General features: G+C 45.9%; 1 long non-coding RNA gene across 1 annotated transcript in view; it reads left to right on the top strand.

Moving 5' to 3' along the window:
- The first annotated feature begins 16,133 nt into the window (after positions 1 to 16,133).
- The window catches only part of LOC311599150, a 62,241-nt gene continuing 51,848 nt past the window's right edge, over positions 16,134 to 26,526 (top strand). Inside the window, exon 1 of the long non-coding RNA XR_014779787.1 lies at positions 16,134 to 16,341. This is a non-coding gene — a long non-coding RNA (uncharacterized lncRNA). The remainder of the gene's footprint in view (positions 16,342 to 26,526) is intronic.

A 26,526-nucleotide genomic window follows, 5' to 3' on the forward strand; every position in this document is an offset into this window, starting at 1 on the left:
TCTGAGGCGACAGTGCGTAACAGTGGCCTTCAATTATTAACTTCAGGGAGGCTTTAGTCCTCAGCTCACTGATGACTAACGATGCTGAACAAGCGCCGTATGGTGAGTGACCACAGGATGTCTTTTCATAAGTGACTGCTCAGGGGTTGGTACCCAGAGAGATCCAGAGGATCACCATTCTCCAGGCTGGCTTGTAGGGGAGCTTGATGCATCCTGGATACTGGCCCTCGGGCAGGCATTTTAACTAAAATCGCGTTTCTCTCTATAGCTGCTTATTAACTGGTTCTTTCTCTCTCCTTCTATGAGAGAACAGGCTCAGGGTCTTCACACTTGCTAGGTAGGCAGACCACCACCGAACTCCACTCCCAGCCTGTTAGTTCTCTTTGTGAGTTACTATGAGAAACAGAAGTATGAGAAACAGTTAGTGTGAAGAAAGCCCAGTTTTTGAAACTTTGTGAGTGACTTTCGTGCATTGTTTAGACATCTTTGCCCACACTAAATTTATGATCATGTTCCATGTTTCCTTCTGGCGTTCTGGCTTGCACATTTGAGTCTATGGTTTATCTTCATTTTATTTATCTATTTATTTATCCATTTATATATTTATTTATTTTGATTTTTTGAGACAAGGTCTCTCTGTGTAGCCTTGGCTGTCCCGGACTCACTTTATAGACCAGGCTGGCCTCGAACTCACAGCGATCCGCCTGCCTCTGCCTCCCGAGTGCTGGGATTAAAGGCGTGCGCCACCACTTCCGGCTCCTTACTTTTATTTTTTCCAATGTGCTGTGTAAATTTACTTGTTTGCTCTTTGGAGAAAGATCTCCTTGTCCCAGTGTTACCTATTTAAACACTCCCCACAGAACTGTAGCGTGCTTTTATGGTGGATCTCCAGATGTGTGGGCTGTTTCGGAGCTCTCTGTTTTGTGCTGTTGGCCCGTGTGTCTTTGCGTTCTCCTCGCTGTCTTTACTGTGGTGGCTCTGTAGGACTTGTCGTATGACCGTGTACACCCTGTAGATTAAAACTTTGGGTTGCCCTCGGAGGGTTCCTCTATTTTCACCCATACACAAACAGCTTGCCATAAAAAAGCCTGCTGCAATCTTTATTGGGGTCATGTTGAATTTATAAGGGAATATAAAATCAACACCCCCATTACACCGACTCTTCTAATTTATGAATGTGGTCTATCTCTTGATTTATTTAGATCTTTCAGGATTTTTCTCACAATGCTTTGTAGTTTTCGGTGGTAGATCTTTTTCATTTTTGTTAGATTTCTTCCTAGACCTTTTATGATCTTTGGTACTATTGCTTTCAACATTTAAAAAAATCATTTTAAACTGTTTTTTAGTAATTATGCAATTATTTTATGTAAATGATCTTGCTAAGTTACTTGGTTTGTAAGGATTTGCTCATTTTTATTTTATACGTATGAGCGTTTTGCTTGTATGTGTGTGTATGTACCATTTGTATATGGGGTGTCTACGGGGCCAGAAGAAGGCCGCAGAGCCCCTGGTTGGGAGCTGCCATGTGGGTGCTGGGAATCAAATCTGGGTTCTCAGGAAGAGCAAGCAGCGTTCTTAACCGCTGAGTATCTTTCAAGCCTCTCGAAGTTTCTTTAATCAATTTCATGGTCTGTAGTTTTGTTTGTTCTCCATGTGTTTAATCATGAACTCTACGAATGGTGCTGTTTTACTTTTTTCCTTTTAAAGATTTATGTTTGGCTTTTCCAATTTATTTCTTTTGTGTTTTGAAATTCTTTTCAGGGTTCTTATTTTTAACTATTAATTCCTCTTACATTGTTTAACTGGTTAGGATGTCTATTATGAGACCGAGTAAAAGGAATTCTAGAGTAAATTGCCTTGTTTTCTTCCTAACTGCAAGAAAAACTTTGCACTTATCTTTTATTAGATTAAGGGCTTTCTCTGTTATTTCTAGTTTCCTAAGAATTTTTGTTTTAGTCACAAAGAATTGAATTTTGTTGATTTTTTTGGGATGAATATATTTTCTGCTTTATTATTTTAATGTGGTGAAATACTGTATTTACAAAAAAAGCACACTTTGCATTCCTGGAATGAACCCCATTTGGTCACAATATGCTATCTATTTGTGGTATTATTAAATTTGGTGTTAGTATTTTACTCAGCCTTTAAAAATATGTAATTTTACTTCTTATACAAGGCTCTGATATTAGTGTTATATTCCTTTTCTTTCATGGTCTAGAAAGGGGTCCATAAAATTTGAAAAGAAAGCCACTTCACTATGTGGTTCTCTTTGTGGGATATTTCAAAATAAATGATCAATTTAACCTTCCTTCTTTTCTTGTTTTCTCTCTTTCTTTTTTCAACTTAAGGAAGAGTTATTGTATTTTTCATACCGTAAGATACACTCTCCCCACCAAATGTGTGTTGGGGGGAATTGGGGTGCACCGTATGGTACAATTGCTGTTTTTACTGTTTTTTTTATTCTACTGCTCTAAAAACTGGGTGTATCTTATAGTCCAAAAAATACAGTATTTAGCTTACAGTTTGAGGGTCCACAGTCCATCATGGCAAGGAAGTCATGGGCAGGAATGGACAACAGCTGCTCACGTTTACAGTCGGGAAGCAGAAAGATGAACGGTGGTGCTTGGCTTGCTTTCTCTTTTTCAGTCAGTGTAGATCCCCATCCCATGGCTCATCCAAACCTGAGCTTACTTACACTTGGCATTTTTGACCAGTTATGAGTGTCTGCATTGACCACTACAAAAAGATGCTTCTCTAATCAAAGTTGAAAGCAACACCAGCCAATGGGTATAAATATAAACATTTAGAAGACAAGTTTGGCAGCATGACCATTTAGCACAACAACACTAGGCTCCCTGCTATGCCACTTGATCTCCCCAGGCATGAGATTACAGTCCCAGGCATAAAATTCTTCTGTAGAACAGGCTTCATATTCAGAAGGAGGTTGGTTACCCTGTCACCTTTATGCCACTATTGAACCAGCGGGCACCTGTTGCCTGGCAGGCTGATACTGCTAGCACTGGCTGAAACCATTGGTTATCTTTTCCTTCCCAGCAGCCTGTATAGTACTTTCTGGCACTCTGTAAGATAGTGAGTGGGAAAAGAGTTTCCTACAGCCTGCATGCAAAATTGGTGGTGTCTTCAGCAAAAGAGGCTTACCATCTGGTTACGGTGGACAGCCACGAGCCATAGCAATAGGCTGTGTTGTTTTGGCTGCATGCGCGCCTTCAGGATCAGTGACTCCCAGGGAGGTATCCCGTGCCTCACATGAGAATTTCTTAAAATAACTCATGTATCCTGGAAGCAGCATCGTCCGCCTATATGGAGCATAACTTTTGCTCAAACCTCACATACACGCACAGAGACATCTTAGATAGTTTAACAAACTAGAGTATTTATGCAAGTCTTCTTCATCTCATGCCTGACTTTTTTTTGTTGTGTTTTTGTTTATTTTTGAGCTTGTATTTTAATTATAATTCTTCCTTCCCTCTAAACCTTCCCATACTCCTCTTCCCACTCTCCTTCGAATTCATGGCTTTTTCATCAACTGTTATTCCTTGAATATATGTATTGTATGAATATATTTGCATATATATACGTTCCTAAATATACCTGTTGAATCCATATAATGTCATATATGTTTTCAGGACTGACCATTTGGCACTGAACAACCAATTGATGTGCTCTTCCCTGGGGAGGACCACCTCTCCTACTCCCAGTTTTCCTCAGTTGCCTGTAGCGGCTCTCAACCTTTCCAATGCTATAGCCCTTTAATACAGTTCCCTATGTTGCGGTGACACCCAACCGTAACTTTTTTTTTTTTGCTACTTCATAACTGTAATTTTGGTGCTGTTATGAAGCATCATGCAAATACCTGGCATGCAGGGTATATGATATGCGACCTCCAAAGGGGTCACAGCCCATAGTTTGAGGACCACTGTTCTATATGAAGACAGTGTGGAATAGGAAGAAACACCACAGAGATGGTGGGAGCACAGAGGACGCACCATCTGCCCAAGAAGCAAGTTCTCAATTGTAGGTGGGATCAACACTTCATCACTAACTGAAGAAGGGATTCAAATGTCTCTGGGCCCTATTTCCACCTGGTGACTGCTCCCTCAGTTGGCATGTGTGCCAATCCAAGCTGCCAGGCATTGCACTCGGCACATCGAGGGACTAACAAATGAACATAGGTTTCTTCTTCCTTATCTCATGTTTAAAGAGTTTATAATTAGAGTAACATGAGCAGGAAAGTTTTTAGCACAGTCTGTGGTCACAGGAACGATCTGCACAGGCCGCTTTCTCCCTTGTTTCCCAGTCTCAAGTGAAGGAGTGCCTAAGGAGCCCCTTGCTGGGTTCGTGTCAGAGACTGAGTCAGAATTGGCTGAGAAGCGTAGCCCAGAAGGAGCTTGGGAAAAGGGAAAGTCAAGTCCTCTGGTCCGAGGCTTTATACACAGTGTCAGGGTTTTCTCACAGGCGAAACGGGGGCCACTCAGAGCTGAATCAGGGTGTGCCCAGCACCTTCATTTTCTGCTGATGCGGCTGAAACTCAGCGTATCCGGGACAGACATGTCTGGCACGCCATTTCTGTCCAAGTGTGGAAGATCACCTCACCAATCAGAAATCAACCCAAAAATAACTAGACCGGTTTCCTTCTGCGCCGACTGGGATCTGTTAGCACTCATCGCTTTCTGAGAACCGCGGGGATGCTCATCTTAGGAAAACATTCCTGCCAGCCACTGAAGGAGGGCTGGTGGTTCAGGCTCAGCAGGGGCTCTGGCAGGAATGGAAGGCCGGACTCAAGCTGGCGGAGGGCACATCCGCACGCATGACCTCATGCTGGTAGAGCAGCCAGGCTGAGCTGCAGTAATGGCAGATAGTTCCCAGGGTGGACGTGAGCCTACGAAGAGAGACATAGTACAGATGAAGTGTGAGCTAGGCACACTCCATGTCAGATACATCGACCCTGGGGGGCCTTCTCTCTGGCAGGCAGCTTTGACAACATTCTAGAAGCTTCTCTGGCTAATGAGGTAATCAGGCTAAGGTTGATTAGTGATGTCTGTCATGTAGTTGGAAGAGGTTGGTTGACTCAGGATTTCTTTCAAAGTTTAAGTTTTAGAAATGAACTCATCTACCTAGGGGAAAAGCTGAGGACTCTATAGAGTTACAAAATGAACATAGTGATTCCTCCATTTTCTTCTTATTATGACAGTATCAAATGCATGGAAGTTGAGAGGGAGCCCAATGTCCCATCAACTAGTTTTATCCAGTATCATTGCTTTCTTTATTTATCCCACAACCCTTCAGCTCAGTTCCTGCTAACCATGTGTGCTTTTTCTTTACAGCACTTCTTGTTAAAGTTTCCTTAAACTCGCCAGCCCTGGGCAGAACTTTGACTCATGTGTTCCAACATATATGAACAATGAACATGGTTGGACACACACACACACACACACACACACACACACACACACACACACACACGCACACACACACTCATGCACGTGCTCACACAGTATCCTCTTTGTTAACATTTTATGTATTTATTTTTATATGGATGTTCTGTCTGCATGCATGTCTGTGTACTACTTGCATGCCTGGTGCATGTGGGGACCAGAAGAGGGCGTCAGATTCCCTGGGGTTTGAGTAACAGTTAGTTGTGGGCTGTTATGTGGGTCCTGGGAACCAAACCTGGGCTCCCTGAAAAAGCAGTGCTCTTAACTGCTGGGCTGTCCCTGCAGCCCTACTTAGTGTTTTCTATGTGCATGTTTTATTTCTTCAAAGGGAATTACAGTTTGCTTAAGGCAGAGGCTCCTTCTTCATCTTGTATGCGAGCCCCCCAACCCTTAAGGCACTTAGCACAGTTAGACCTAGTAACTTCTTAGTCTTTGGGGGGACTGATTTATTTTAGGGTATATATACTGTGTATTTCAAGCAGCATGGACTTGGTTGACACAGGCTGAGTGGAAATCCCCTCAGTCATCCTGAACTCTTCTCATTACTTGATGTGTGACGGGGGGAAGTAATTTAACTTTCCCAACCTCTCTTTACTCATATGTTAAATGGGTGGTATGTGTTTTGAGGTGATGTGGGTTAAGTAAGATGTCTTAGGGGCAGTTAGAGACATGAGAACGTCAGTGAGCACCACACACAGCCCAGCCTCACTTTATCTCAACGGGACCACTGTGGCAATTTTCTCAGTCTCTTTCCCAGGACTGTACACTATCAAGGTGCTGCTGAAAAAGCAGAGATCCAACTGTAAAGCAACAGCTAGCATCACATCAGCATGGTAGGAAGGCAAAATGATGCTCAGGGTTTGCTCACATCAGCATAGTCTGAGTGAACTGTCCCCAACGCCAAGGCAAACAAGAAAGACAAGTGAATGAAATACTGTCATAGGAGCAATGACACGAGAAATGGCTCAAGGCAGCTGAGCAATGGGTTCTGACCAACTTTTCATCATTTTTTTTGGCTAGTATCTGCAGACACACCCTAGTCCCTAAGTCCTGAGAGATGGCGAGGAAGGAACAGGACATGTGTGTTTATTTTGTGTGCGAGACAGAGAGAGAGAGTCAGAGAGACAGAAACACAGACAGGCAGAGAGACATAAAGACAGACAGACAGAGACAGAGAGACAGAATGAGAGAGTGAAGGAGAGAGAGAGAGAGAGAGAGAGAGAGAGAGAGAGAGAGAGAGAACATGTGCAAGTACAAGTTTAAATTCTACTGTTACATATGCTAACTGGTAGCTCTGCCTTGGTTGAATTTTCTGAAGCGAGGAAGAGTACCAGGCTCTGCCTTAGTTGGATTTTCTAAAGCTTAAGTGAGAGGTAGGGAAGGAAGGTGAGTTCTTTGATGGACGTCTCCCCTTGGGCTGTGCACAGCTGACCCACAATCCCTCTCTTGCCTAATGAAGGGGCTTTATTCTGCTCACACTCAGAGTTGTAGCCTGCTTGTTTGTCTAGAAACCGACATCAAATTCACGAGCCTTAACAAAGAGACCGGACCTCCAAAGAGTGAGGGAATGCACCCAGGAACAAATGATGGCACAAGAGGCAGAAGAGAAACATGGGGGCCCAGCTCTCTTCTAGGTAGATGGTCCAGAAAAATGAAACTGTGAGATGTATCCAGCCTGGCATCTGTTTCTGTCAATAAAGTTTTATTGGAACACGTTCATTTATATATTTATTGTCCATAAGTTTTCGTGTGTCCCCATAGCATCAGAATTGACTTGTTGTGACAAAGATTATATAACCATTACATCCTAAAGTACACGTACCTTGAGACAGCTGTTGTTCTTGGTTGGTAGAATCTGTTTTGTTTATTGTCTATCACTCGCACCTGCCACATGCCATGTACTTCCTTTCCTAAGACTTTGTAAATGATATCTCTGCCCTGATGATCTGTCTTGAGCTTTGTTAACTCTCCCTTGTTCTCATGTCAGTGGAAACGTCCTTTCTCCCATGATGCCCTGTGTGACCCTTCAGGACCTTAGCTAGGTGCCTGTCCTTGCTTCATAAAATCTCAGATTTTCCTACCAGGATGTGAATCTACTCTGACTGCTTTGAACAGCAATTGTCCAGGTCAGAATTTGCATCCTCACCTGGACCCCAGGCTTCTGGAGGGCAGGAATCTACCGGTTAACACTGAACTCCAAGCAGCAGGCATGTAACTTTTAACTTGATAACTTCATGGCAAATGCAGACGTCACTCCTGCTGTAAGTATCTCAGAGCAAGCAAGCAAGTGCAAGCACGAGAGGACAATCTAAAGACATCCACCCTCCTCGGCTTCTTGAAGAGGGTTAGGACACTCAGAAAGCATTGACTGTGATGGGACAGTGCCTTTGTCACAGCTACCCAGTGTCACACTCGCTCCCTGCCACCAAACACCCACACAGCAGCTCCAGTCTCCTCTTTTCGCGTAAGCACAGGATGCCTATTGAGATTAAACTTCTTGAGAATTTAAGAATGAATCTAATTTTTCTTGACCTCTGTGCAGCCAAATGCTCAACATAAGCCTCAAAGAGAAAACTCCTCCCACTATGGCTCTTGAATTATCTTCATTCCTTCTCTCCATTAACAGGGAAGTTGGAAAACCAATTCTGTGGGTTCTTTCAAGAAGGTGATGTGGTTGGACCCTTCTTCCAGGAGGCCAGGCAGTGGCGTACAAAGCTTATTTCTTTTCGGCAGAATTCACAGGGTCTTGTGATAAGGCCAGGTCGGCCTATGTGCGGCTGTGTGCTGGCCCGTGAAGACAGTCGCCTTAACTCTTTCCCAACAGGCCTAACATTCATTTCTAAGATGGTCACATGAGTATAAGAGGACACCTCCTGGCAAGGTCTACTGACATTAGTCCAATCATTACATGAAAGTTGGTAATATTATCTGAGTGAGATAGTCTGAATTCCCAGATATACCTCAGACCACCAATCTCCGCCCCCCCGGACCCCACCCCTGCCGCCCCGAGATGTGGAAATCTTCACGGCCATATTTGTACACCACGAAGTATTTATCTCTTGTCATCACATTCTTGTTTGGCTCTCTTCGTGGTCATTCCAGCAGGCCCTGCCTCTCATATTTCTTGCCATCAGAGCCTGCGTACGTGTGTGCCTCAGTGCTTTCATTCCCACAGACGCACACTTACGACTTAGCATCACAGGCATTTCCTCCGCAGTCTCCTCCACACTCTTTCTGAGGCACGGAAAAAAAAAAAAAAGCTCCTTAGGAGAAATTATGTAACTCCAGAAATAGCAGCCAGCCTTTGAGACATCCTGTGACAGCGAAAAGCCAAATTCCAGATGTGGGGTTTCGATCCTCCCAAGAACTGTGTGCAGGGAAGGAGGAATCGGAGTCTGCTCAGGACCTGCTTAGACATTTGCTGAGTGTCCTGTCCGTTGAAGCAGAGCTCCAGACAGGCATGGAGAAGGGCTTTGGAGCCCAGGCTCAGGAGGGGGCCTATCAGACCCTATTTGCCCGGAAGTGTCTGGCCCATCAGGAAGAACTTCCTGATGGTCTCAATAACTACATACCCAGCACTTCAGAAGTGGGGCCGTCAGGACACGGTGCTTGGAGTTTCTTTTCTACAGAACACATGTAGTCTCCTTTGGGGTCTTCTGGGTATAGTAAGCAAGTAACTTCCAGGGTTTTTTTTTTTTTGAAGTTTAACCTCTTGCATTTATATTAAGTAACTGCTCATTTTCTTTGTTTAGTTTAGTCATAGTTGGGCCTTTACAGATCATACACAGGCATGCTTTCAAACTTTGTCAAGAAGTAAACAATCAAAACTCGTAAATAATGTTCATAAATATTTAGTGTACGCAGGCATGTGAGGATTTCTCATGGGGGAGGAAGGAGACCCGGGGCTACGTAAAAGTGGGGTTCAGCAAGAGAAAAAGAAAAAGTCTTTATTTTGTTGTTTGAAAACTTGAAGGCTGTCACTGAGAAACACAAATAAGTTTTTGAGGTTTTCAAAGGAATCATGTTCTGTCCCTAGTGTAACAGCAAGGAAAACAGCTCTTGATTTCAATAAAAATTTGGAGCTAGTGCCATACAATGACGGGGTGAAGAAATAGATGCACTTAAGAGACCCTGAGTCACGTAGGAAAGGATGCTGGTTCTGGATCCAATCAGTGGTAACACAGAGCTGCTCCGGTCAGGCCAAGCGGCTTTCTTGCCTTCCTTTTTAGGGGAGTCCTGAACTGTCCCCTCTGTCTAGAAGAGAAAGTTCCTTGCAGTTCACTTCAGGAGGCTGGAAAGTGTGGTCACTGGAGCTTATCAGAAAGAACGCAGGGGCAGGAATGGTGAATGCACTTAGGGGAGGGCCCTGGTTTTGTCAGAGTATCACCCAGGATTTGTGAGCAGCTGCCTTGGAGCATTTTGAGAAGGACCCACATTCTAAACCTTGGCATAGAGCTTTTGAGGGACCTCTGCCTGCTTCCCTGATGGCACACAGTGGAATATTCTTGTGCTATGTCATTTCTGACAAGGCTTGTTAGGGCATTTGTGACATCCTTTTGTCACTCCTCCTTTTCTCGGCCTGAACACTGTTGCCCTTAAGGCAGAATGACTCAGTCCCAGGGTCCCTTCCTGGGCTCTGTGCCCTCCCTGGCCACGATCCAGTGAGTGACAGTGGCACCCTCTCTTAGCGCCCCTGGGCTCTTGTATAACAAGATGCCACGCGTCAGGCTCATGAACAGCCACTTAGTTTCTTATGTTTCTAGAGGCTCTTTGAAGTCCAAAGTCAAGTTCTCTGCAGTCTAGAAAGGACCGAACAGCCCACTAACCTCAGTGGGAGAGATGCAAGGTTGCTCTCTGGTCTCCTTTAGATCTTTGTCTTATTTTTATCCTACAGACTGAAACCAAGGCCTTGTGAATGATAGAAAAGGACTGATTTACATTCTTAGCTCATTTTTACTTTTATAAATTTGGCTAACTTGCCCAGGCTGGCCTTGAAAGGTGCACTCTTTCTGTCTCAGTGCCCTGTGTACCTGGTATTATGGGCATGTGCTACCAAAGCTGGTCAGGATTCTTTTACAAAGGCACTGACCTCAAAGCAGGAAAACTCTAGCCATATAACGCAATTATCTCCCAAAGGCCTATCATATCACCAAAGGAAGGAACATTTTAATACGAGGTTTGGGGGTATAGAAACACTTATACTACGGGACGTTCCTATTCTCCGACGCTGCAGTCAAAACTGCCTTCGGACATCACCTAATGTTTCTGGGTTGGAACAAAAAAGAAGCTCTAGTTGAAAAAGACTGCATAGGAAAGTTTGGCCTCGACTTCCTTCTCCCTGCCACTGGAAGAGGTCTGTCTCCAGTCTCAGGTACACATTTATCCACGCCCTTTGTCCGTGGGTCTTTCTTCTCTAGAAATGCCACACTGGGAAACACACGGGACTGTGTAAGATGAAATCTTTGCGCTGAAAGTGATTTCCTTCCATGGCTAAGGTTTTTTTGTTTTTGTTTTTGCTTTTGTTTTTGTTTTGTTTTGTTTTGTTTTTAAACATTAACCTTATCCTGGGTTTGTGTTAAAATTTCCTGAGTGCAGAGGTTGTGTGTGGCAACGCTATTCTATTTGGTTGTAAAGTTTTGGAGTTTGGGACTCAAGGCAGCCCGTGTGCAGTGGAGACAATGGAATTCCCTAGCCTCTAACTGCTGTAAGTGCTGTGAGGCCCTGCAAGGGGCCCCTTGGGGCTGACACCGTGGCACCCTTCTGTACTAGTCAAACATTTAAAGCCTTTGTCTTGATGGACAAAGGTGACTTTCAACATCCACCCAACCTCAATACTGCAGTGCAAAAGAAAACTAACCAGCTCTATGACAGCGTGTAATGCCTCAGCCTGGGCAGCTGCAGCTCACTGGGATGAAAGACTGCACCTCCCATAGCAGGCAGGATGATAGCATTAAAGCGGCCATTAGCATCCATGGGGGATGGAGAAGGGTGCCAACTTCCTAATCAGTTTAAAGGTGGAAAGAGCTCTGTTCTGGCCTTGCGGTGTTTGTTTGTTTGTTTGTTTTTACTGGATATATCCTAAGTAATAGTAATATTTGAAATGACAACTCTGCTCCAGGGATTGGTTCATAACAGGACAACTCCTAAGAACATGTCAGGATAGGAAGGATTCATTCACTTGGTCCTCCTCTTAGGATTTCTATTGCTGTGAAGAGACACCATGACCATGGGGACTCTTATAAAGGAGAGCACTTAATTGGGGCTGGCTTACAGACATGGTGCTGGAGAAGGAGCTGAGAGTTCTACATCTGGATTGGCAGGCAACAGGAAGAGAGAGTCCACTATTGGGCTTGTCTTGAGCTCCTGAATCCTCAACCCCCCCAACCCCTCCCCCTAAGTGACATACTTCCTCCAACAAGGCCACACCCACTTCAGCAAGACCACTGGTTCTAATCCTTTCAAATAATGCCATTCCCTGTGTGAGAGCCACTTTTATTCAAATCGCCATAACCACTTAACAGAAGCCATTAGACATTATTGCTTGAAAGCCCCCCTAACTCTCCCCCTCCCTCCCCCCACCCCTGGCCCCCCAACTTCCACGCATGATAAGAGGCCTCTGCTAAGTTCCTGGCACAGACTTGCACAGAGCAGCAGACAGATCTCCCATGAGCAAAAGGGCAAGGCAGGGCCTCTGGAGCTGAGGACTGCATGGCTCCTTCAGCCAGCTGGGCCCGCCCTGCAGGTTTCGAGCCATCTTCCACAGTCACACAGTCACATGAGCCAAGGCTTTCAGATAAGTATCTATTTATTCATTTCCTGTTGATTCTTTTTCTTTCGAGAACCCTGATTGACCCACGTCTGAGCCCTTTCTCCAGTTTTTCTGAATGCAATTGGCCTCGGGTGGCCAAGGAACAAACTATCAGGGCAGAGTTATTTTTAACCAATCTCTGGGTGATTTGCATGTGACTAGGGCTGAGTAATTCTGCCAGAGCCACACCTTCTCCTCACGTAAAATAGGCCCTGATTCACGGCACCTCGCCAACTTTGCCTTCACATGGCTGAACACACAACACGATAGCATTCTCTCTCTCTCTCTCTCTTTTTTTTTTTTTTTTGAGACAGGTTTCTCTCTATAGCCTTGGCCGTCCTGGACTTGCTTTGTAGACCGGGCTGGCTTTGAACTCACAGAAATCCGCTTGCCTCTGTCTCCCTGAGTGCTGGGATTACAGAACTGAACCACTTTGCCTGGCTCACTATAGTATTCTTACCTGATGAGTGCAGGTCCTGTCTGCTGTGAGGGGCAGAAGACATATTCTTTCTTTTCTAGGTGCTTGAACATGTGTGTGTGTGTGTGTGTGTGTGTGTGTGTGTGTGTCTTGTATAACATCTGTTTCTGTGATCACCATGCTGTATGAAACACACAGCTCTGAAAGTAGGGTGCCACCCTCCATTCCCCCAACCAGTCTTTGACTTTTCTTTTTGGACAAACAACACGGTGTCAGAAGTTTGCCCTGTGTGACCCAGAGCCTTGGGTCTGACTTGAGATCAGCACAGCAAGTCCTAGCCAGGATGGAGGGGCGGGGGGCCCTGGATAGTCAAGATTTAGGTCTCTGGGTGGGGTTCTGTACAGGAGGGATTGTCTGGGGCTTGAGATGAAGTCTTGGGTTACTCAGGAGATGTTGGTGAAACCAACTGATCGAATGTAGCCCAACTGCTGAGCTGAGGAGCAGGAGACATATGTGACCGATTTTCAAGGTTGGCAAGGGGGTGGGGGTGGGGGTGGGGCGTGGGGTGTATTCTTGCCTGAGGCTAGTGGCTGAAGCTCCTGCGTGGATGAAGGTAACCCCTTCCACTCACCAGAGGCAGTGTGGTGGTGATGGCGCATTACTTTCCGCCATTCCCCTCCTGCCAGGGGCTGGCCATGAAGAGGTCTCCCACATGCAGTTCATTGTGGGACACCTGAGAGGGCTATGGGAAACTATTTTTCCTGTACTCTGTCATTCTGAGTGAAATGTATTCTGGACATTTAAAACACACATCCTGTAATTTATGGCAACATAAACAAACCGGAGCAGCCTAGACTGAAACTACAAAGATGGAGGGGATGGCAGAGACGTGTGGGCGTGGATAATTCAGTTAGCGGCATTAATCTCGGCTTACACACTCTGCTCACATTCGAGTTGTGAGAACAGTTGGATTTTCTTCTGTCTTGCCTTGAAAGAGGACATTCTGGAAAAAAAAGTTTTCTTTCTGTTTGTTCTTATTTTATGTATTTTATTGTTTTGTGTATTGAGTGCCCTACATGTGTATAGGTGCCATGAGTGTGCAGTGCCCCTGGAGGCCCAAAGAAGGTGTCAGATCACCAGGAACTGGAGTTATGGACAGATGACATTTGTTTTAAAAGCTTAAAGAAGAAGCGCTTCATTTGTGCATTCAAGTGACACAAACATATGCAAACATATTTAGAAACTTATATTGGGTGGTCAAATTTTACCTTAGCCCTGGAAAATAAGCTATTTAGATGGTATTTAATAGTAATCACAAGACAATCTTAAAATTTCTGATCAACTGATTTCTTCCTGCACTTGTGGCCTACTCAGGGTTAGGTGAGGTTTTATGCTGATGCCTGGACAGGTACAATGCCTGCCCTAATTGGGCTTATATGGAGATGCTATATAGGGCAATTGTTAACGTGGTATACAAGCTCTACTCTATAGAAGGGGTCTAATTGTATGCAAAACACTGTAAGGTTCAGGTTACCCATAAGTCAAACAGAGATGAGAAGGTGATTATTGTGTCGGACAGCTTTCTAGCACGATAAAATTACCTCTGGTATTAAGGAGGATAAAGCTTCGGTGCACAGATCTGGAGGTTTCAGTTGGTGATCACTTGGGTCCTTTGTTGGTCCTGTGTCGAGGCAGCGTCTCATGGCAGAAGCACTTGGTTGACCCCACATACCTGGTGTTAGGAGACTTGGTAAATATTAGCAATTAACAACCTTATTAGCTACCTTGTCCTCGCTGTGACTAAATTCCTGACAGAAACAACATAAGGGAGGAAGGGCTTCTTTCTCACAGCGTCAGAGATTTCAGTCCACAGTCCTTCTCTCCATGGATGCTAGCCCTGCGATAAGACAGGCCATCATGGCGGCAGGAGCATGTGGAAGAGGAGGCAGCTCACCTCATGCGAGACAAGAAGCAGAGAACAGAGACAGGTAAGGGCTGGGACCAGGGTACCCTCAGAGACCCGCCCCCTGGCTCCCACCAGTGACCTTTCTGAAGCCCCTCTTCACTTTTGGAACTTGAGGCACCATCGTCCAGGAACCAAGCAGGTCAGCACACGAGCGAGTGGAGACTTTGCATTTTCGAATCAACATCATTGTAAAGAGTAATTAATCAGTTGATATGGTTAGCTCTCATATAATTGTATACACTCTAGGAGACATATGAACAAAATGCCATGAAGGTATGAAGAGCGAGAGAGTACCCTTAAGATTGTTCTTGGAGCTTGGCCTTCTAGGATGGATTACAAAAGACGGTATGGCCACATAGCCTTGGCATGTCCATGGTCTGGAAACCAGATCCTGCGGGCCACACTGGGCAACAGCGACAAGCTCAGCTGGCTGAGAGAGGAGTAGACATGACTTGAGATGGAAAAATGTAGGATCTGTCACCAGCAACTTGAGTGCGCGCCAAGGGTTGATGTTGGATTTGGTGGGTGGGGAAGGATTCTAAGCTGTGAAAGCCATGATTGGTGCTGTCTTCTCTAGAAGGGGCCCCTTTCAGGAGTTACATAAAACATTGGCCAACCCGTTGGTCCTGGGATTTAGAACGAACGCAGAGGAGACCACAGCCCAAAGTGGATGAGATTTTGGCTCCGAGGATAAGGATTAGCTCAGCCCTGAAAACTCATAGGAGTCAGATTCAGCTGGTCTGGTCCCCACATCAACAGCAGTGCCAACAATTTATGTGTTTTTGAGGTAACCTCACCCCCTCCGCTCCCACTCCCTTCCCTCTTCAGCAGGGACACGGGACTGGCGGGGAGGGACAGCATACAGCCCACACCTGGGGCAGAGCCAAGCTGGGTGTGACTTGTCTCAAACTAGCTGATGAAAGTTGTAGCGTCCTTCATGTTCCCTCTACCAGTTCTAAATGGGGCCAAAGTGTGATTTGGGGACAATGTTACCACCGGTATGTTTTGTGTGCCTTTGGTGTGTGAGGCTCAGAGCTCTAATGCTATGTGGCCATGGCCTCTGTGTTCCCAGAGCTTCAGGAGAACATAAAGTGTGGACCTAAGTAATTGTCCAGTAAGTGGGAGGAGGCCACGGACAGTCACAGGTGAGGTGACAGATTGTGTGTGTGTGTGTGGTGGGGGTGGGGGGGTCGTGATACACCTCTCAGCTCTTCCTCTCGTTTTCTTTATGTTCTGTATAGTATTTCCCTGTGAGCGGTTGGTGCAGTGTCTGCGAGCAGGGAGAGCTTAATGCATATCTTGGACCCGCCTGACCTTAGGCGCCTCCATAACTCGTAGGGCTTCGCTTTCAACACACACAATTTCTGCCAGAGTGCAAAGAGGCAATAGGTCAGTTTTGGTGCTTTTATCAGCAAGCAAGCAAGAAAAAAAAAGTAACCAAAATTCAAAGGATTTTTTTTTTTTTTAGTTTGGGGAAGAGGGAGCTGAGGATGGGGTGACCTGTGCTGTGGAGGATCGGACGTAATTCTGCCATCCACAGTGGCTCTTCTTCCCAGAGCTGCTCCCCTCATACTGGTGGTAGCGTGATGTCTGATGCTCCACACACAGCCTCGGCTTCACTCAGAGAAGTGGGGCTGCGGTTAGGACATTTGGCTGCTTCGGAACAATCCTCAGCAGTGCCATGCTGACCCTGGTGAGTCCCATGACCTTGTGAAACGTTCCCTCTCTGTGCCCAAGGTTTCTAATTTGCCAAGTTTGTGACAGTGACTACAGCTGTGCCTCAAATGTAAGGAGTAGTGGTTAACTCGCTTTGGGTGTTTTCCCAGGTTCCTGCCTTCAGCAACCTGTTGGTGCGTCACAGAATAAATTTAGTGAGTTGTGACTAGCATGCCAGAGCAGGAGGGAAGAGTGAATACCAGAGCACACTGCATGTCTTTAACAGGAGCTGTTTTGTGGAGTTTTATACGTATTTCTATGCTCTGTGGTTGTAATAGGAAAGTATATAACAAGAGGCGGAGAAACATTAGCTTGAGCCAATTAGGGTGAAAGGCTAAGGCAGGAGTCATTCTTCTTACTAGGGCACCGGGAGAGAGCGAGAGATGCTGGGGAGGAATAGGCGTTGCAAACTCTTCTGTAGGATTTACTGCGCACCAGGTACTGACTGCCGAACTTCAGATGTGTGTTCGCATGCACGCCGCGCGGCGTCCTTGACTCAGCATCTGTGTCCACCAGCCAGCTTTAGAGAACCAAACCGTGGGAGGGAAGCTAAGTAGCCGAGGTGAAATCACACAGCTGGCGGTGGCAGGGCCAACCCCAGCAGCCTGGCTCCAGAGCTCACAGCTTCAGGACACTGCAGCTCGCTCAGCCTTCAGTGCTTGCTTAGCATGCCAGTAGGTATCGACAAGCATTCTCCAAACAGCCGCCGCCGCTGAGAATATTAGCGTGGGAAGGAGTGCTGGAGACTAGGTGGCTTCTGAACAGCGGCTCCAGTCATATTTCTGTTACTGTAACAGATACCCAAGACAATCAACTTATGAAGAGGAAAGGGTTTTTTTGCATTTTTTTCTTTATTAATTTATTCTTGTTACATTCTCAATGGTTATCCCATCCCTTGTATCCTCTCATTTTTCCCTCCCTCCTCTTTTCCCCTTATTCCCCTCCCCTATGACTGTTCCTGAGGGGGATTATCTCCCCCTGTATATGCTCATAGGGTATCAAGTCTCTTCGAAGAGGAAAGTTTTATCTTTGCTTACAGTTTTGGAGATTCTAGTCCATAACCTGTTGGCCTTATTGCTTTGAACACGTGACGGCATGATAAATTATACTGGGGGTGTGTGGTAGGTCTCACCTAATGCTGTGTGTGAAAGAGAAGAAGAGGCTGGGGTCTCCTTAGTCCTTTTGAGCCCATTTCTCCTGTGATCTGAAACCTTATAGTAGGCAACACATCCTAGGTCATTCTGGCTCCCAATGGTGGCCACATGGAGACCAAGCCTTTAACATGCGAGCATTTTGGAGACAGTCAAGACTCAGTTATAGTAGCAACAGGTGCAGCAGCAACAACAAAATGGCTTCCCACAATTCTGGAAGCTGGAAGCCTCTGCTGGTTGCGCTCCGGTGACAGTTCATTCCTGGCTGCAGATAGCTGGCTTGTCCTTGCCTCCTCATAAGCCAGAAAGAGAGCAAGAGAGCTCCCCTGGCCTCTTGTTTGTGACTCCTCTGTCCTCATGACTTACCCACCACCAAAAGGCTCGACCTGACATTCAAGGGTTAAGACGCCAACAGATGCAATGCGAGGAGACGTAAACATTGAGTGCGTTCTATCATGTTATCCTCAAGAGAGCTAGTGAGACCCAGACAAGTTTCTAAAGGGATGTGAGTGGGTGTTGGGTGGTACTAGTAGCTGGTGAGGCCCAGCCGAGTTTCCAAAGGGGTGTGACTGGGTGTGGGGTGGCACTGGGCCTGGATGAGGCTGTTTGTCTATAAAGCTCTCTGCTGTACAAGGGATGTGAGGTCCTGGCCTTAGTGCTACAAATGGAAACACACAGTAGGAGCCGCTGAGAACACGTGGCAAGTCTGGGGTCACTTTGGCTCTGGTGCTTAGTAGGCGCTTAGTAGGCTTCGTAGGCTTAGTAGGCTTAGTAGGCTTCCTGGAATAGTTGGATGAGAAGCTAGAAAACCAGAGCGTGACCTTTATGTGCCCTGGTAAGAGCAGGCGCAACAAAGAAGCATATCAGAGGAGCCTGGCCTCGCTTTATATGGGGCCATCTTGGTGAGGCTAATGTAATACAGCAGAGGAAGGATTTTAAAAAAAGAGTCCCAAGAGGACTAATAAAATGGCTTTGAATTTCATTATGTAGTAGAAATAGGCACAAATCCAATTAGCCACAAATGAGACTTTTTCTACCCCGTCCCGGAAGCTGATCTGAAGATAAGCTGTGCCATGAATGTATGCAACGGCTGCCACTAAGATCTCCGTTGTGAAAAAAGATGGCCGTGTCAAGTTTCCAGACCTTAGCTTCCCCACATAAGATGCAGGTGAGGGTGGCGTGCCCTGTGGTTTTGCCAGAGAGCTGTGCTCTCAGCCTCAGCCCAACATTGGCACACAGTGTCACTTTGAGCTGTTGCTCTTATTCGCTCATATGGTAGGTTGTGTCACAGCTGGGGAGCAACAGAGATTTTGCTTTTATTACCTGGTTCCTAGAGTCTCCCCGCTCCTAAACCTTCCGTTCTTCTAAGCTTTAACGGGTGCCCACCAGTGACGATTAGGATAACAAGTAAGCATAAATGATGGTGTACTTGAACTCACTGCAGAGTTTAGCACAAATGGAGAAACATCAGTGAGGGTTTTTTTTTCATCTCATCTTTTGGAGAAATCTGCAGATGGAGGTAGTTTGGAATACATGATCGTTTATTTGCCATTGACTCTTGCTTACATGTTTAAGCCGGGCAGCTCCATCAATGCAAACGGAATTATTCTACGGGAATAAATAATGTCCAAATTTCTGAGGCTTAGAAGCTGGTTATCGTTTGGTTTGGTCAGTTTCACTGTGAGCCACAATGCATCAGGCAGTTTCTGTTGGGCAAGTTGTTTATCTTGAGATGAGGAAAGAAAACAGCAGAGCTCACTCTGAGGCTCTTCAAAGCCCTCCTCTGAAGCAGCAGCTACTAAACTTCTTTGCGTTTTGAGGGTCAAAAGTCATCCTCTGGCCAAGGCACCCCTCAGTGGGATGGAGAAGTGGAACGTCCCTTGGGAGAAATTAGGAAACAACTGGGCAAAATACATCTTATTTTGGCTATTACCAATAGGTAATCAAGTCATGTTGAAATGCACACACGCATATCCTTTGCCCAGAGACCAACCAGCTAGACTTATTGCTGCCTGGGGTTGTGAAGTCTTCTGAGAAATTGAAGTCTGCCTTTATCCATATCACACTGAACATGTCCAGTCTCATCTGATGTAAGCAGAGTCTTCTACCAAGTGGACAGAATTCAGCTCACCATGGCTGTAGACTCATTCCCAAAGGCCGTGTATAGTTTTTGTTATGTCCTCTCCAAAGGCAGGTGATGGCACGTGGTGATCTCTTTGTCAAGGTCACAGGAGTAGACTCCTTTTCCTGTTTGATCTTTATTGGTCTCAGCGTGTTTCCTGGGAGTTGAGAAGAGCACACAGTACAGAGAGCATGGGTCTTGGAGCCTGTTGGGAAATTTAATATTTTCATGGATGTGTCTTAGGATTGGGGAATTAACTGTGAGTTGGCTTTTTGTGTGTGTGTTCATTCCATGAGCCCAGGTGCATCTTTAGTATATTGCATTTATGAAAAGATAATTTAGCTTAATTTAAAGGGTGCTAGCCAATAACATGCTGAATCTGTGGCCTCTTAGCTGTCTTCATATGTACCTCAGGCCTTGGGAGAAGGGAGGATCCACTCTTCCCCCCAAGATGACATTGCAGCATCTCCAAAGTCTTTCTTCTATTCCATCCCAAGGTGCATCATCTTTAGGGTTGCTGGATGTCTTCTCATACCTACTGGTAAATCAGTTATGTCTTTCTGTCTTATTTTGTGACACACTGACTTTGGCCACAGCACAGGTTTGAAACCGTCCATTGGAGCCTGACGGCCTCATCATTGGATGCACAACTGAAGATGCTGACTGTCTGTCCCCCAGAACACATTAGGAAACAATAGTTCATCATGGAGGAAGAGAGCCCCATGAACCTCTCCTTGATCTACAATTGACTATTTATGGTCCCAGTGCAGATAGTGGCAACGCCTGTAAGATCCTGTTTACACTGGCCATGTTGTGCTCTAAAGATAACATTTTACAGTCCTTTTTCCCCATCCTCCAGCTTTTACATTGGCAGTCCTTGTAGATGTTATGCAGGGGGAGAAAAGGCATCAGTTGCCCAGCTGTGCAACCTATGGACTGGGATACGAATCTGCCATGTAAGCAGCGCTCAGTGCTGCAATAGTGGCACAACTGTTACGGGGTTAACCAGTGGCTTTCAGATTGTATTTGAGGCCTGCTCTATAGGAAGAAATACATGCCTGATATTTAAACATGATTAAAAATTCATGGGGCTAGGGATGTCATAGGCCCTGGGCTGTGGTGGGGATGGGTTGGGTGGGTGGGTGGGATCGTCCTACTGTTGCTTTGCTAAGTTGCGTTGACACCAAAATTCATTATAAATATTTACATTTTTTACTTATAGACAAATGCTACTCTTAGCATTAATTGGAGAAGCTTCTGTTTGCACTAAACAGCAGTGAATGCACAATCATGGCCACTTAACATGCTAAGAATCAGTGACAACTTCCAATTTTAACAGCTGGGGCAGAACGGTTCAGTCCTAGCTCCAGATTCCCCCTAGAAGTTACTTTTCCATCTGCAGAACGTTTAAACTCCATTGTTCTCATTGTATTTATTTGTAAGATGGATCTAATTCTCTCCGTGGAAAGTCTTCAGAAAGTCTGTTAGAGGAAGGGCGGGGTGCATGGTGCTTAAGGGTTGTGTTAAAGTTTTAAAAGTGATTTATCTTGACCCAGGGGCCAAATGGCACAGCCTGCAAATGTGATAAATCTAGCAAGTGAGTCAATAAATAAATAAATAAACACAAATGCCTCAAAGGAGGCAACTGGCCAATAGGCAGGGAGGCAGTTGGCATTTAGTTTTACAAGAACAGCTGTGAATCCCACATGCTCAGGACAGTTAGAACTGTTTCGTATCTTCTCTAGAATGGCTCATCTGGGTGTAGAACGGACTTGAGACTGGGGCTATGGATGTGTTTTCTTCAGACCCTGATGTCATGGATATTGACATATCTGGGAGCAGGTACTGTTTTATTCCTATGCTGTGTGATCCTGTAAATTCAGGAATCACAACTCGCACCTTTTTTTTTTTTTGGTATAGTTTTTTTTTTTTTTTTTTTTACATACGCTCTGAACACTTATGAAGTAAATAAGTGGAGGGTGTTCTGTTTATTTCTGTGCACATGGAAAACTCCTGGCCCAGATGTCAAACACATATGTGAAGGAATTTGGGCAAATTAGCATCAGCAATTTGGTCTGTCTTCATTATTCTTGCAAATTAAAGAGAAAGTTAAAGTCAAATTTTCTTCTGAATGGGCCATTGTCACCACAGACAGGGAGTGTGAGGACAAGTAAGGGAAAAACAAAATTTCCCTTTTCATGTCCTTTAATGTGAGCTGTCCCCAGAAGGTGTGGCCCAGCTTTATCATGGACCTTCTTCCTGATTCAGACAATCTGGTAAAGAAAAGTTCTCACCGGAGTGCTGGCAGCTTGGGTGCTAGTTGATTCTAAAAGCAGTCAGGTTGATCAACAAGGTTAGCCATCACACTGTTAGTCAGTCTCTCACGTACCTCTCTGTGTCTAGCGTGAAGCCTGTGGTCCATTGGCTGAGGGGCCTGTCCACTCTTATGCTTACGAAGAGCCTGCGTGCTTTGTCATTTGTCCCAGAGAGCTGAGAACTTTATCCGTGATCCAAGTTACCTGGTGGATGCAGAGTCCAGAGCACTAGAGGCTGGAAGCTTTCTGCTTTAACAAGACCTACCAGCCTCTCTTTTCCTGTTCCTCTGTTAAATCTGCATGGTAATATGTTTGCCCAGAGGCAGACTCATTCAGCTCAGAGGAGGAGCCTCTCAGAACATTCTGTTCTGCAGAGACACCAGGAATTCAGGTGCCCAACCCACATTGTTCCTAGCTTCTAGTAGCTTCTTTTTTGCAAAAAGTTCATCTTGTGATTGACTATGGGGTCTGGTCAGGGGCCATTTTAGCTTGAGATTTTCTAATGCAGGCAAAATTAAGGTTCATCTAGTGTCCCCTTTCAATGTGATAAGTAAGTGGATACCATGGGCTTGAGCCAAGAACAAAGTGATTGACCCCACCCCCACCCCCCTGCGCCCGCCACCTCCAACCCCTGCAAGACAGATGTTGAAAGTGGCCAGAAGGGTCAAAGCTATTTTCAGCAAAAAGGCTTGCTCCTCCAACACGAGGTAGGCACACCCTCTGTTCTCAGGTGTCACCACCAACTGCAGACGTTTCAGCACCTCTTTTCCTTCACAGGTCTTGGGTTTCAGGCAGGGAAGTAACCAGACCCTTCGCATTTGCTACAGCGATGCCGTTTCAGGCTCTGCGTTATTGACCTTACAAGTCACCTCTTCCTCTTGAAGTATTGTCCCTCTGTTGGGTCAGACATCTACTATCCAGATAGTCCGAACAACATTGGCGGTGATTTGCAGCTCGGATTCATGTCATTTCGTGTGGGTCTTTCTTTGGGTAGCAGGGAGGAGTGTTGGAGGCCAGCCACAGGTGTAGACTAACATCCCCTGACCTTGGATGGTCATTCAATCCCTCCGCAATCTTTGTGTCTGCTGGGTAAGTCTCTGTGCACTAGTCATTTATTAAGAGTACAGACTTTCTTTTTTTTTTATTTAAAAAAATACATTTTATTAATTTATTCATATTACATCTTAATTGTTATCCCATCCCTTGTATCCTCCCATTCCTCCCTCCCTCCCATCTTTCCCTTACTCCCTCCCCTATGACTGTGACTGAGGGGGACCTCCTCCCCCTGTATATGCTCATAGGGTATTGAGTCTCTTCTTGGTAGCCTGCTATCCTTCCTCTGAGAGCCACCAGGCCTCCCCATCCAGGGGATGTGGTCAAATACGGGGCACCAGAGTTCGTGTAAAAGTCAGACCCCTTTCTCCACTCAACGGTGGAGAATGTCCTGTCCATTGGCTAGATCTGGGTAGGGGTTCGAAGTTTACTGCATGTATTGTCCTTGGCTGGTGCCATAGTTTGAGCAGGACCCCAATAAAACAGACTTTCAACAGTTCCTCACCTCTGCACTAGTCAGCCCTTACCGCTGAGCGCGGTCTACATGGCTGTGCACATAGGCAGGACTCTGTTAGCTCCAAACAGCTCAAACCAAAGAGTTTTGACCCTTTGTAAGTGAGAAGTTACAAAGTTACTATTGACCTGTGTAACTGTGAAGTCCAGGGATGTACCTAGAAGGTTAGGAGCAGCTGGACCTAAAGCCTCAGTCCAGGTCCTCAGCACTCCCCGGGGGTCATCTCCAGATCGCTAGTTTTTTACTGTCTTGGCTTCATAGTACAGGCAACCATTTTATAAGTAATGTGAAAGGCAGTTGCCAACATCCTAAAATGTACCCTAGAGGAGGGAGCCGTTTCCATCTTCTCAATAGCCTATCAGTCCCAAGTCTAGCCAGTTGGGTCTGCTGTTTCTCCTGGAATAGTCATTAATGACAGCCCTTCTGCACACATGTGTCCGTTTCTACCCATTTCCACCAGGGTGAGAGCTCGACTTAGTGATGGCGGCCCCAGGGGACTGTGAAGGCACACCACACTTGGTTCCTTCTATATACTCAGCCCATCCTAGCCCTTCCCTGACAGGGTTACCTTCTAAACACATTGGACTGTTCTTTCTTTTCTTTTCTTTTTTCTTTTTTTTTCAGAAAACCTCTCATAGCTTTCGTTGATATGATTTTCTTTCTGTCTTTAGTAGAATCCTTTCCTTATCCTTCTTCACCTGTGGAAATTCCTTTCAGTCTTCAAGGTTTAATTAATGTAGACACACACATGGAGGGTATGTGGGTGGGAGGGAGGGAGGAAGGGAGGGAGAGAGAGAGAGAGAGAGAGAGAGAGAGAGAGAGAGAGAGAGAGAGAGAGAACAGGGAAGGAAACCTTGACTGAGGGCCAGCGCCAGAGTGGTGACAGCTCCCCAAACATTGGCACTTATTAGCTCTGCGGGGATGCCCAGCATCCTATGCATTCGAATGTCCTCCTGTTAACCAGAACAGCCACAGCACTTCACGTAGACCACTGCACATCACGCTTGGGAGGAAGACACACGTGTGATTCATTTTCCTAAGGATGAGGTCTAAAGATTTACCTAAGGACCAAAGAATGTCGTGAGGTAATTTTCCGAAGTGCAGCAGGTGGTGCGGCGATGATTGGCAGGCTCGCCTCCTCCTCATCCACCGACTGGCCGAAGCTTTGCCTTTCCAGCTGGCGACCTTCCCTGTTAATAACCTGAAGGAATTTTCAAGGAGGCTGAGCAAGCGACCCTGCTTTGCTAGTAAGTGGATGGCTGTAAACCTCTCCAGGAGAAAAAGCCTATGAGCTAACATTTCCCTGAGCCTCCGAATGCAGGAGTTGGTCAGGCTAGAGGCACTTTAAAGGTCATTGATGTGAAACTCGGCCAGGTTGATGGTAACAACTCAGGAAGCGATGGTGTTGGCCCAGAGTTCCCAAAGAATTCAGTCTTCCTCTTCACTTCAAGACTGGCCTCATTACCCTGTGGTTAGCTCTAGATATACGCCCCCGCCGTCCCCTGCCGCCCCATCAATCCAAAATCTTTCAGCTGCAAGTGACAGAAAAGTAACTCAAATTACTTTAAGCCTAAATGGGGCCTCATTGGATCAGTAACCAAAGTGTTCTGTTGGACACCAAGGTCCTAACTGTGTTTCTAATCTAATCTCTTTCCATTCCACTTTCTTTCTTTCCCAGGCCGGCCCTACATATTATTCAGGTTTGCTAAGACTCACTTAACTTGCTAAGGATGATTAGATCACCGTGGGTCCTGATGCCGATGGGGAAAGAGCCCTGACTTAGACCGTCTCTGAACCACTCATGAACCACATGGCTCTGGCTGGCTGAGCCTGTGGTACAGGCTGCTGGAGACAGGTGTTGGGTTAGGCCTGCCTGAACTACAGGGACCAGGACTAGAAGACTAGGTCCTCAGCGGACGTCAGAAGCATCAGTACCAGAAGGCAGGGGATGGTGTTGAGTGTGCACTCTTCAGCAGGGATAGTGTTAAGAGTTTTCTGACTGCTTTACTTCTGGGAAAGGCTTTCTATAGTGACTGGGCGGGGTTGCTAAGTACCGACAGAGCTAGCCTGATTCCCAAGGGAGTACTTTCTTCTTTTTTTCCCCTATGCCTGCTCTCCCTTTGATGACACATAGGTCTAGAGAACTTTTAAAGCACCTGTGGTTTTTAGCCTTTTGCCCCTCCCACTTAAAGATTATATTTATCCAAATCATTCTAAATGTGCTATTTGGAGTCAGAAATTCCAGTGTTTATTGCTTTTGACCCTCACACTTTAGCACATTGGTTGGCGCTTCGGTAGATCCTGGCAAGAGCAGGGTGTATCCATCATGGGCATCCTTGGGTTTTCTCAACCTTGCGTCCCGCCACTTAGCTGATCCTCTACTCTGTTCCTGCTCTGCTTGTCGCTTTGAGAAGGACCCACCCGTCAGGCAGCCAGATGCCCACCCACCAACATGCCTGACTTTCTGGGGTTTTCCCGCCACCTCTGAAGCCCTACCACTTGGCAGGCTTGGGGCTCTGTCAGAAAGGCTAGGGGTGCCACTGGGAAGCCCTGGCTGGCTGGGCTGGGCTCCCTGGCCTTAACCAGGGCTCAGCAGGACGTGTCCAAGAGCTAGATAGACACATTTCTTCTTTCCTCTCCCTCCTCACGTCTGGTTTTTTTTTTTTTTTTTTGAGGCTCATTGTGAAGCAGCATCCGATGTGTTTCTTTGCGCTGCTTTCTAGCCTCCTGTTTCACTTCTGTTTCTTTAAAATAGTCTAAGGCTCTAAGTTGCCTGGGAATTGCACCTCCCAAAGAAAACAGAACTTAATTCCTGCTTTTGATTCTGTTTTCTAGGAGACGGGGCTAATGTGACATTATTTTGTTTTTATGTGACATTTTCTCAAGTAAAAGTGCCGATAAGACTGTGTTACTAGTCCCTTCCCCGTAGGCAAGATGGATAAGGACGCCTCTCATTCAAAGTTATTGGCTTCATCGCTGAGCTGTTTAAACACACACTCCAAGCTTC

The sequence above is a fragment of the Acomys minous genome (assembly GCF_964271855.1).
Source record: "Acomys minous genome assembly, chromosome: 6".
Taxonomy (NCBI): Eukaryota; Metazoa; Chordata; class Mammalia; order Rodentia; family Muridae; genus Acomys; species Acomys minous.